The sequence below is a fragment of the Triticum dicoccoides genome, chromosome 3A, assembly GCF_002162155.2.
Source record: "Triticum dicoccoides isolate Atlit2015 ecotype Zavitan chromosome 3A, WEW_v2.0, whole genome shotgun sequence".
NCBI lineage: Eukaryota > Viridiplantae > Streptophyta > Magnoliopsida > Poales > Poaceae > Triticum > Triticum dicoccoides.
Window position 1 is genome coordinate 179,272,507 of NC_041384.1, and position 11,614 is coordinate 179,284,120.

Here is an 11,614-nt window from a genome sequence, read left to right on the forward strand (position 1 = left end):
GACTCTTTGTTGCATGTTAAGGGATAGTTATATGATCCGATTATGTTATTATTGTTGAGGGAACTTGCACTAGTGAAAGTATGAACCCTAGGCCTTGTTTCAACGCATTGCAATACCGTTTGTGCTCACTTTTATCATTAGTTACCTTGTTGTTTTTATATTTTCAGATTACAAAAACACTTATCTACCATCCATATACCACTTGTATCACCATCTCTTCGCTGAATTAGTGCACCTATACAATTTATCATTGTATTGGGTGTGTTGGGGACACAAGAGACTCTTTGTTATTTGGTTGCAGGGTTGCTTGAGAGAGACCATCTTCATCCTATGCCTCCTACGGATTGATAAACCTTAGGTCATCCACTTGAGGGAAATTTACTACTGTTCTACAAACCTCTGCACTTGGAGGCCCAACAACGTCTACAAGAAGAAGATTGTGTAGTAGACATCAGGACACGGTCCAACTTCTCAAACGTCGGGTTTGGTAATGTATTAGCCCAAGTGAATTTTCTACCTGAAAGCTCTATCTTTCTTAGGTTCGAGCTTTCAATAATGGTATTAAACATAATCGACCATCTGTCGTCAAAGTTATCATTGTTTTTTTCCTCTCTCCTTCTAATAATGTTAAAGTCTCCCCAGCCAAAATTGGAAGCTGCTCACTACCGCAAATACGGACAAGATCAGCCAAAAACTCTGGTTTGAGTTCTGGCTGTGCGGTGCCATATCCGCCACCAGTGCCCAATTAAACCCATCGACCTTTGATCTAACCCGAAACTTAACAGCGAAATCTCCCATAACCACACTTCGGACCTCCAACGACTCACATTTAACCCTAAGTAAGATCCCACCAGATCTTCCCCTCGGAGGTAGGCCATGCCAATCAAAGTCGACACCTCCCGATAAAGTACTTAGAAACAGGTGGGTAAAATTGCCCCGTCCAGTTTCAGAGAGGGCGATAAAATCCAACTTATATTCGATAGAAGCATCCGCTAGAAACCTTCTTTTAGCCAAGTCTGTCAGACCTCTGCTATTCCAAAAGATTCCTCTCATATTTCATCATGAACTTTTTTAGTCGTACGGATCCTAGCACTTCGACGCACAACCGAAGCTAGATAAATCTTTCGCTTCCACTTGCGTTTAGGCTTGTTTTGATCCTCCACCCGGTCCTCACAACCGGGCTCTGTGGACCCAACTTCCTGTGAATTGATATGGGTAGAATCCCTTAGAGAAATAGACCCATCATCCTCCTCTGTCTCAGGAAGGGACGGGGCAAGATCCGCACAGAAACTATCGAGAACCCTGACTCCCAACGCATTTATGTCGGAATCGTTCATAGCTTTAACCACTGCTAGGTTTCAATCAGTTCTAAAGCGCGTTCCACTTCAAGGTCCAGAAGATCATTAACGGATTTAGAGATTTCACTATCATTATTATCTAGTGAAACTCCTAACTGATTTGCATTATTAATAATCTCATCATTGGAAAAATGCAAAATGAAATTGGAAATGTTAACCGACATACCAGTAGTGACCTCAATGTCACGAAGCTTGGCCGCCCGCATGGCGCACCTCTGCTACATGGCATCAACATCCGGCTGGTCCTGGAGGCGGCAGCTCATCCATCGCCCCTCGGTGACAGGATTCGGAATCCCTCCATATGCGATGATATCATCACGAGCAGGCCCGTTGGGGGTAAGGCCTCCAGCCTCATTCCCAATAAGGCCGAGCCAGGCTGAAGCAACCTGGGAAGCGCCATGAGCCGTCGTAGGAACCGTTGAGGCTCCCGACGCACCCAGCGTAGTCAGCCGGCAACCAGCGCACGGTGATGCAGTGCGGGGCGCCCTATCCAAAGGTGCGCAAGGGGAAGTGGGTGCGGGGGCCACCTGCCCGCGCTCCACGACGGCAGGCGTCGCTTGGACCTGCAGCTCAGTGGGCGTCGGTGATACATCTCCAACGTATCTATAATTTTTGATTGCTCCATGCTATATTATCTACTATTTTGGACTATATTGGGCTTTATTATCCACTTTTATATTATTTTTGGGACTAACTTATTAACCGGAGGCCCAGCCCAGAATTGCTGTTTTTTGCCTGTTTTAGGGTTTCGAAGAAAAGGAATATCAAACGGAGTCCAAACGGAATGAAACCTTCGGGAACGTGATTTTCTCACCGAATACAACTCAGGAGACTTGGACCCTACGTCAAGGCACGTAACAGGAGGCCACGAGGTAGGGGGGCGCGCCCTACCCCCCAGGCGTGCCCCCACCCTCGTGGGCCCCCTGTTGCTCCACCGACGTACTTCTTCCTCCTATATATATCCACGTACCCCCACTACACCACAACACTTGATTGGGGGCAATTAACTGCCGGGAGAAATACCCGACCAAGGGCAAATAAACTGCCAGGATATTAATTTCTGCCAGTACAAGCATCTTAGGGCAAGCAAACTGCCGGGAGAACTCGAGCAACGATGGCACACTGACTGCCGGTACAATCTAGGGCCCATTATCTGCCGGGACAACTAGAGAACGGCCCATATTCTGCCGGGGACCGTCTTCGGCGCGGCAATGAAAAGTTTCAGCCCTAAGCGTGCGCTAGTGAGGAAAAAACGCGCGAGGGTGACAAGGAATTTCGCCCAAAACAAACTTAGACGCGCCGGCCCACCGCACCAGACCGCATCGCTGGCCCCCCAAATCCCAATCCACCCGTGCCCTACACCATTGCGCCGCCGCCCCCAACAATCTAACCTTCCACCGGCGGCCGCCCTCTAGCCATCGCCATCGCCATCCCCAAATCACTCAATCTACTGGTTCCCGACACCAGATCGCCGCTGCCCCCAACCGTTTGATCCCTCCGCCGTCACCCCCACTCCCCCAGCACCGCAGCCCCTCCGCCGCCCCAATCGGCCCCAGTGCCGCCGTCGCCCCCCACCACCGCAGCCCGTCCGCCGCCCCAACCAATGCACTGCTGCGTCCTCCACCCAGACCACTGACGCCGTCGTCGCCCACCATCGCAGCTCCTCTGCCGCCCCTAGCATCCACTGTCGCTTCCTCCACCCAGACCACTGCCGCCGTCGCCCCCCAACCACTCCAGAGCGGCGCCGCCGAGCACCAATTGACACGGAGCATCCCATCGCCGAGCCAATCCACCGACGACCTTCCTCCTCCGCTGTACACCGTCGTTCCTCAGTTACCACCCTCCTCGCGAGCTTCCTCCCCCAAGCTAGCCCTCCGCACATGCTCACCCGAGCCCCAAGGAGCTCCTCCGGCAAGCTGCACCTTCTCCACAGTTTATGCCTTCACTAGATTGTGACTTCTTGAAGCAAACACAGGAAGTTTCTGTTGCTAATTTTTGCTTGTATTGATCTGTTGGGAGCCTTTATGTACTTTATACAGATGCAGTTTATCTTGCTACAATTTTTTCTTGTATTCATCTGTTGGGAGTCTTTATGTACTTTATACTGATTCACATGTAATAAGCAGCTTGTAGTATTAGTGAAGGAACAACACCAGGAGACAACCCACTGACCAAGGAGCGCCCTTATATCATCAGTATCCACCGAAACAATAGTGACCATCGTAGTAGATTATATATGGCCGTGTCAACTGCAGTCTGGTCGTAGATTTGAAGTTTGGTCATCGTTCATATTGATGTGAGTACACCATGACCACCCCCTAGAGTGAACCAAAATGATGAGTCATAACTGCTTCTTGTGCAAGCTTACTTTGTTCATTTTCAATGTAATATATGGTATTTAGATTTTTTTCCCTATTAATAGAAGTAAACTTTCTTTTGTATGTTACGCAATGTATTGCATGGCCTTACAAGCATGTAAGCTTAGGTCCTATGATTAAATATACAATGACTATCATGGTTGATTGCTTAAAACTCTTGCTTCTATGTATGCAGTTGGAAGTGAGTTAATGGCAAATGCGGCAATGCGTTGCGACCACAAGCAAGCTGAGGAGGTAATATACATGTTTCTTGGCTGAATATTTACATTAGTGTGTACTATCAAGGGCAGATAGTAATGGTTCGCTCATTTGGTTGCTACATGGTTAACTTGTGTCCAGAAAACTTGAGCTCCTGATTCCAGTATATAGTATTAATTAGTAATTCAAACAGATCATTATAGTTCTTTAGAAGTGTGCTTTTGTGTCCATCAGCCATGAATTTGGAGAGAGGTCAGTTGAATAAATATGGTTACAAATATAAACTTTAATTGGATCATCTTTCTTTCATGTACACGATAGACTCTACCATGTAGAGAAATGACTTTCATTGGATTCCATGCTCACAACTTTCATTTGATTCATTTCTCATAACTGGATCCTCTTTCTTTCATGTACATGAAGTATTTTAGCTTGCTTGTTTGTTTGTTTGTTTGTTTGTCAAAAGCCTTGGTTTATTTTTCTTGGCTAATTCAACTTGTTGTCCAAGATGTAGGAAAGTGAACCAAATGTTCATAGTGTTTCACTGGATTTGTAAATCTGTGGGCTTGTCCACTACTCAGATACTCCCTCCGTCCCAAAATAAGTCTCATAACTTTTGTACAACTTTGTACTAAAGTTACAAAGTTGATACACTTATTTTGGGACGGAGCGAGTACCATTTTAGGGGACCTTCATTTGTAACTTGTCCAACAAAAGCATGGAACCAGGAAACTAAACAACTCCCATTAAAAGATCCTGAAATATATGTCCAGCTAGTTCCCCTCTTATTCTGTGTAGCCAGCAAATCATTTATGTAACTGAACTTTAATAGCTCCTGCAAAGAGGGAGCAAAAATTAAAAGGCTTGTTTATGCAATGGGACCAACATTGAGTCATCTTTACAATAAGAGGCAATGCTTCAGTGAAAATCACAGTACTCCCAATACACCCCTTCACCAGATTCCGCAACAGGAGAAATGTAGTTCAACTTCGTGTTCTGGATGCAGGAAGTCTGTAAGCACAGTTGTCATCATTGCTCTAAGGAAATACCACGCAAAACCACAAAATGGTATCGTCATTTATAGATTTCCAGATTCATTATCCTATTATGTTGTGCCAACTTCATATAGGAACTCAAAATAAATCAGCTTATATCCAAGGTCAGGCTCAATATCAAGGCCCACTAGAGACTGGACTAGCACACTGAATCCACAGGTTCCGATACTAATGTGTAATTGTATTACTTTGAAGAAGCCAAGGTATACGACATACGAAATTTTAAGAAGCACAACTAAACACCTGTTGCGTTCTGGTAGAGAAAAAGTACCAGGTGAAAATAAGATGCTATAATTTTGCATATGTGCTTGTTCAGTACACTAGCTTCAAAATTTGCTTGTGTAATGTTAAGTGTGTGATCGTGGCCTTGTGCTTGTGTAATATTCGTACAGACTTTGCACACTATATTTGGATGAGAAGTTAGATAAGCTTGCTACTGTCAAGATGATAAAAAATGGACATGTTGATGTCCAGGATATGTTGTCTACTAAAGTAGAGATTACTCTAGAGATCTCTACTATTAAAGGAGAATCGAACGTCGTGATGGTTCGACCTCCTTCGCTCGCCCCCACCTCGTTCGATCCCGTACGTGAAAACTTCTCCCCACACGCGAAAAAAACGGACCCCCTCGGCTCCTCCCCACCCGTCGCACGAAAAAAATGACAACAAAATAAAACAACGCACGTACGCACGTCCCACCCCCACTTCCCTTCCCCCAAATCCCTTGCTCTCGAGAGAGGAATTGCCGCCGCTGACCTCCTCAGTCCTCACGGCGACCTCGAGCGGTTGCACACTGCAACCAAATTAGACTGGAGCAGTGGATCCAAGCCCTTTCCATCTCATCCATTCTTCACCGAGTCCAGGAGGAGCTCGATGTAGGGAGGGAGACGAGCAGGAGCGCCGCGTCCATGGCAACGATGAACAGGGCATAGGTAACGTATCTTCCTACCCTCACTCCAACCCATCTTCTCCCCGTAGCCTGTACTGGGGTACACCCACGTTCTCCTCTCCCATGGCAGGGGCCGACGAGTGGCAACGCGCGGCGGGAGACCGGCTGGTGGGAACGGATGGCGGGAGGCGGTGGGACCGTGGGAGGAGCAGGTAGTCGGAGGAGATCGCCGGTGGAAATCTGGCAAGCGGCGGCGGCAAACAGGGCTTATGGTTTGATGTTTGTTTTTTACTAGGTTGTACTGGTCTTTAGATTGTCAAAACACCGTTTCACCCCTCTTTTAGTCTGGCTTTAATTCATTGGTGTGGGTCCTTTGTGTCCTTTGCAGAATCGTAATGGCAATTTGTGCTTTTCTTCGGCACGCTGCTCCACCACCTGTGGATGTGGGTCGTCCAGGCCTCGCCTCACCTACAATATGCTACATTGGTGTGGGTCCTTGTGAGCCTGCTGCCCCCACCCCCCATCCCTCTATAATCCGAGATGTCACCCCACCATTCCTGTTCCGCCAATGACAACATCTCCCCTGACCGCTTGTCGTGCCTTGCCTCCAAATCGGATCACTGCAGTCTGAAGGTAAGCTTCATCGTTGATTCTTTTTTCTTTATGTTTCTTATGGTATTTGTCACTTCACCGTGAATGTCATGAGATGTCTTGTTGGTTCGACGATGAACTGAATAGATCATGTCGTTGTATGAAGAATATGGGAGTGCCAACCATTGGCGACTCATTCTATAATCTGTACTATCATGTTCAGTTAGTTTATGGACAGATGAGTATATGTTTAGTTTATATTGTGCCATTGGTCGAGGAATTGCTCTTGTATAAAAGTGTAGCAATGGATGGTCCAAAAGCCAATCATATTCTAAATTGCTGCAGAGTTTAAAAACCAACCGGAATACATGTCCATTTGCTCTCTGCTGAAGCTTGAATGATCTTCTTTTTTCAGTATTTTGATGTAGCCATATCTCAACCACATGATGGCACACTATATAAGACCTCTAACCCGACGTGGAAGGACGAACTTCGACCATGGAGCAGAGCACAGCGACGTGTCAAGGATTGATGGTCAATGATAAAGAGCAGGGGCCCTCAGATGCTAGCCCTCCTCCTGCTGCTATCCTCCCCATCCCCTACGAGATGTATATGGTGCTGACTTTGAGAGGCTGAATAATTAGGTTGATATTGAGGGATTAATAAAGGATCAGCGGGCCAAGATGTTTTGAGATCAAACGGTGAAGTAATATTGTGTACTTGTGCTAAGTACTTTTGGTTTTGCCCGCTGAAGGATTCATATGGTTACAAGTTGTACCTCTGACAGTGCTAAATCATATATATTTCTTTCAGGTACATTACTCATGCATTTTTCCTCTAATGGTCTGACACAATTTTATCCTCGTTCAAATTAACTAGGTGCTAGGGACAGTCCTCCAGAGCAAAAGCATTCATTTTCAAGGACATCATAAGATGCTAAAAAGTCCAATTCAAGTAATTTCTTCATAAAACAGGTAATTATTGACTTCTAAAAACTGATCTACACAGTTAAAGTTTCTGGTATCACAGAGGTAACTTACCTGATAGCCAGGATATATATTTGAAGGGTAAGTGTTTTTGGATTGCTTGAGGTAGGGCTACAAGTAACAACTAGAGAAGAAGGGGGCCAAAAATCCAAAAAGGCATTAGGCTTGCAGCCACTCCGCCGACATGACAGTCTTAGTACGCGGCACCGCGTAAACACCCATTGTGGCGGCGACCACTGACACTGACAACAACGTGGCTTTTCAGCGAGCGGCGGCCCTGACGGTGGCAGCACCCATCACATAAGGCAACGCTCCGCACCAGATCTCTGTTGTGCACACCCATCCGACCACACCCGACGGTGTTCCCTGAGCCATGGTGTGTGCCTTCTCCTCCCCTAGATCATCTCACCAATTACTTGCACACCATCGCCGCATGATCCACTAGAGGTACGCCTAGACCATACTGAAAACGAACTTCCATTTTCACAATTATTTCTTTCTCTCCCTTTTTGTGAGTCTCTGATCCCTGTTCATACTTTATTACTACAGGAATGTATAGCATAGATTATCTATAAAAGATACTGCTTACTTCTGATGCTCCATCATCGTGTCAGGCTTCATTTGATCCTAAAGGACTCCTTTGGTTAGTAATTCATCTACTCTTCATCATTTTTATAAATTAACTTGACTTTATTTAACTTGGTAAGTTTTGACTGTCTATCCTTTGCTCATTGGCTCTATATGGCGATTGTCACATGTTTGATTTGACTGCAGATTGGACATGTAATTATACATTTCGAGGTATAACGCTTGTGTTTGTTTCTACATTTGAACATTTCTCTTGTGGCGTAGAAACCATATTCTATTCCCCCCTGTTGGGCCAACTTGCTTGTAGAATTACAATGGGAGAATTATTGATTTGTTAATCCATTCCTTCAACATGTTAGAACTTGCATTTTTCCTGCTTAAAGTATTACGTTAATACACTACATAATCACTGGTGCCTGCAGAGCTGACGTAATATAACAAATTAGGCTGGGTCTGAAATGTGCAGCCATGTTGGCCTCGCCAATGAGTGAATGTTGGAAGATGCAACATTAGGAAATGCCGAGTATATATGGCAACATCCATGGTTCTGTATCCTATCTCATATAAGGCCTAATTAAGTCATTTAGCGCCGATGTGATTAGTGATGTTCCACTGACCTTGAGGTGTGTTATCACATACCAAGCAATTAATCTACTACCTAAAGTCATTTTCATTGCCTCGATATCATTCCCTATGTCTTTCTTGAATTCTTTGCTCAAGACAATTTCCCTGAGATTAGTTTCCTTTTTGTTCACTTCAGTTTTTATTTGTTCTATAGTTCACACCTGGTCCCTTTAGTGTAACTTATCGAATAACAAAGTTTTGTCTTTTATTCACTGGATGTGGTTCCTATAGTCAGGGAAAAACATCTACCTATATTGCTGACATAGTTGCAAGATTTATACGTATTGAGCAAGAACTCATTAGATCGAGATATGTCCAACAAGGAGATCTCTCTTGCCTCTTATGAAGTGTGGCAGATTTAGAAAGAAAGTGTGGAGATTTCTTTTAGGCCAAAGAGGGATGGGTTTGGAAGAGTTAGTTTCTAAAGTTATTTAGAATGTTAACCTCCTGTTGGAGGCATTTGGCACTTAGCCTTTGCTGCTGTACAGCCGAGCTAACTTATTGACATCCTCGAAATTTCCTTACTTTTTAAATCTTGTTATGTTGCCTCTTGGGTAGGCTTCAACCTGGTTCCTGTAGAAAAAAATAAGATTGCAAAAGTATATTATTAGCATGTATCAATTGTAGTGCATAACACATCAAATTGTACGCAATGATGTCCCTTTGTATGGAAGAACAAGTGAACACATAATGTATTTTTTGTGTCTATACCTTCAATGTGGGTATCTGAATCTAAACCCAAAAATATATTATTTTCCTTTTTTGTTTTATTATGTTTCAAATACTTAGCGGGGCTGTTTGTTAATTCAGGCGGTATCGCTTCTATTTTCTTTCTGTTTATTTCCTTTAATCAAAATTTTTGAACTGGACAAGAGAGGGTTTTTTAAGATCCTGGACAAGGGAGGTTGTCCCCTCCTATTTTGATCGCTGAATAACTCATGAAATGGATGATATAGCCATCAAGATTTTGTTATTCTTACACTGAATGCATCTAAAGAAAATATTGTTACAAGTAATGAATGGATTGTTGTACATCAAGATCTGTGTTTTTCTTCAACACTCTTTGATCCATTGTTTCTAAAGGCAATGGTGAAAAATGTATTCTCTTCATTAGTTTCGAGGAGGTGTGACTTTTTTCTCCTCACACAAAGCGAGGAAGTAAATAACTCCATTCTCTTATTTCTAGGCAGGATGTATAAGGTTTGACACATGCGTGAAATATAACTCAAGAGGGTTGCGTGTTGAATGAGTGACATTATGAGTTTGATATTTTTTCTAAGGATTTAAATGCTTCTAGATTTTTTGAAATATGATTGCTTTGTAAGAGTGTTTATTGCGCAACAGTGTTATGTATATTGATAACCAAGAAGAGTGAGTGAAGAGGATGGAATAAATGGCCGCAACTACATTACTTTTTTGCCATATTAGGTGTGCATGGGCGAGTACTTAGATGATGCTAGACGAGTCCAATCGCAGCAATAAGAGCCAAATGTGAGTTGAGAGGCAGGTTAAGTGGGTATAAGAAGTGACACAAACCTTATCAAATATTGTCTAATCAAGGTAGGGGAAGGTACATAAATCATGGCGAAGCGATGGCGAGTAGGATGATGATGGGGCCAAACAATCATTGTTGATCTAAAGGCAGACCCGAAGGCGACAGTGGAGAGACCATCAATGTAACAGTAACTATAGTATGACTAACCAGAGTAGGGAAAGATACATACACAAGGACGAAGCAACGATGCAACTGAATCACAACTCCAAATGCACGGCTACCTTTTTCCTACAGATTTGGTCAAGGGAGTGACAAACCTTTTTGTATACTGAATCACAATGACAAATATATGCACTAGAAAATTTGAGTGTGGGTCATGTGGGTTTTATTTAAAGTGCAGGTACAATGCGATATTTTTCACAACAATCATATGCTACCTCCAACATACATAGTGTAAATTATAACAACATTAAAGTCAATTTCTCTCTGAAAAATTTATTTTTGTTTCGTGGCAACGCACGGGCATTCAACTAGTGTTACTAGTTGCTCTATGTTTCAGAACATATGCGGCTGTTGTATGTCGGGCATGCGGCTGTTGTATGTGATTGTTTTAACATCTTGTTAATATTTGTACAGACTTTGCACGCTACATTTTGATGAGAAGATAAACTTGCTATTGTTAAGATGATAAAAAATGGACATCTTGATGTCCAGGACATGTTCTCTACTATAGAAGAGATTACTCAAGAGATGTTACTGGTTGCTCTATATTTTAGAACATATATCCGTCTGTTATATGCGATTGTTGTAACATCTTCCTTAAGTTATGACTGCAACTGTTATATGTAACATCTTCTGATCTATTGCAGGTTTCCCAAAGGTGCACAAGTTCACTAAGGTTTGGAAGATCTTCAAGTTGCTGAAGATTTGGAAGACCTAAAATTAAGTTGGTGGAGTGATAATGACCTGTGTCTTGTTTGTTGAACGTAAAGACTTGCTCTGCTCATTTTGGTGGTTGTTGAATTAGCTTATTTAGGTTGTGTGGCACACATCTAGAAACATATGTACATCCCTAGTGGCACTACTTTATTTTGGGTGTGTGGCAAATGTATATATGTAATCCTTTTGTGGTACTACCTCTTTATATATGGTCGTTAAGTTTAAGGTTTTCGATGAGGCCTATATGCTACTTTGATTGAAGTGCATGTATAAATTGTGTGCTATGTCCTGAGTGCGTATATATATGGATGGATATTACATAATAGGTTTGCCTAGAACATTTTGCTAGTGAAGTTAACAAGCTGGCATAATTTTTGCCGGGTGAACATACTTGTACAGGCGGCTTAACTGCCGGTAATTGCAGTTTCACGTGCTCCGAACAATCTGCCGAGCGAACACAAACTACTGGCAAATACATGTGTCAGGGCAGAAAAACTGCCGGGAGAAGTTTAT

The 11,614-nt window shown here is 43.4% G+C and overlaps 1 long non-coding RNA gene across 16 annotated transcripts; it reads left to right on the top strand.

The window, feature by feature from the left end:
- The first annotated feature begins 2,687 nt into the window (after positions 1-2,687).
- On the top strand, positions 2,688-11,344 carry LOC119267777. 16 transcript variants are annotated; one of them, XR_005132605.1, is made up of 7 exons: positions 2,688-5,921; positions 6,009-6,511; positions 6,885-7,443; positions 7,565-7,902; positions 8,005-8,098; positions 8,230-8,256; positions 11,032-11,344. It is a non-coding gene; the product is annotated as an uncharacterized LOC119267777 (long non-coding RNA). The 16 variants fall into 16 exon arrangements; XR_005132611.1 differs by lacking the exon at positions 8,230-8,256 and having other exon boundaries at positions 6,885-7,170; positions 7,349-7,443; positions 7,517-7,902; XR_005132612.1 differs by lacking the exon at positions 8,230-8,256 and having other exon boundaries at positions 6,885-7,170; positions 7,349-7,443; positions 7,521-7,902.
- The last annotated feature ends 270 nt before the right edge of the window (positions 11,345-11,614 follow it).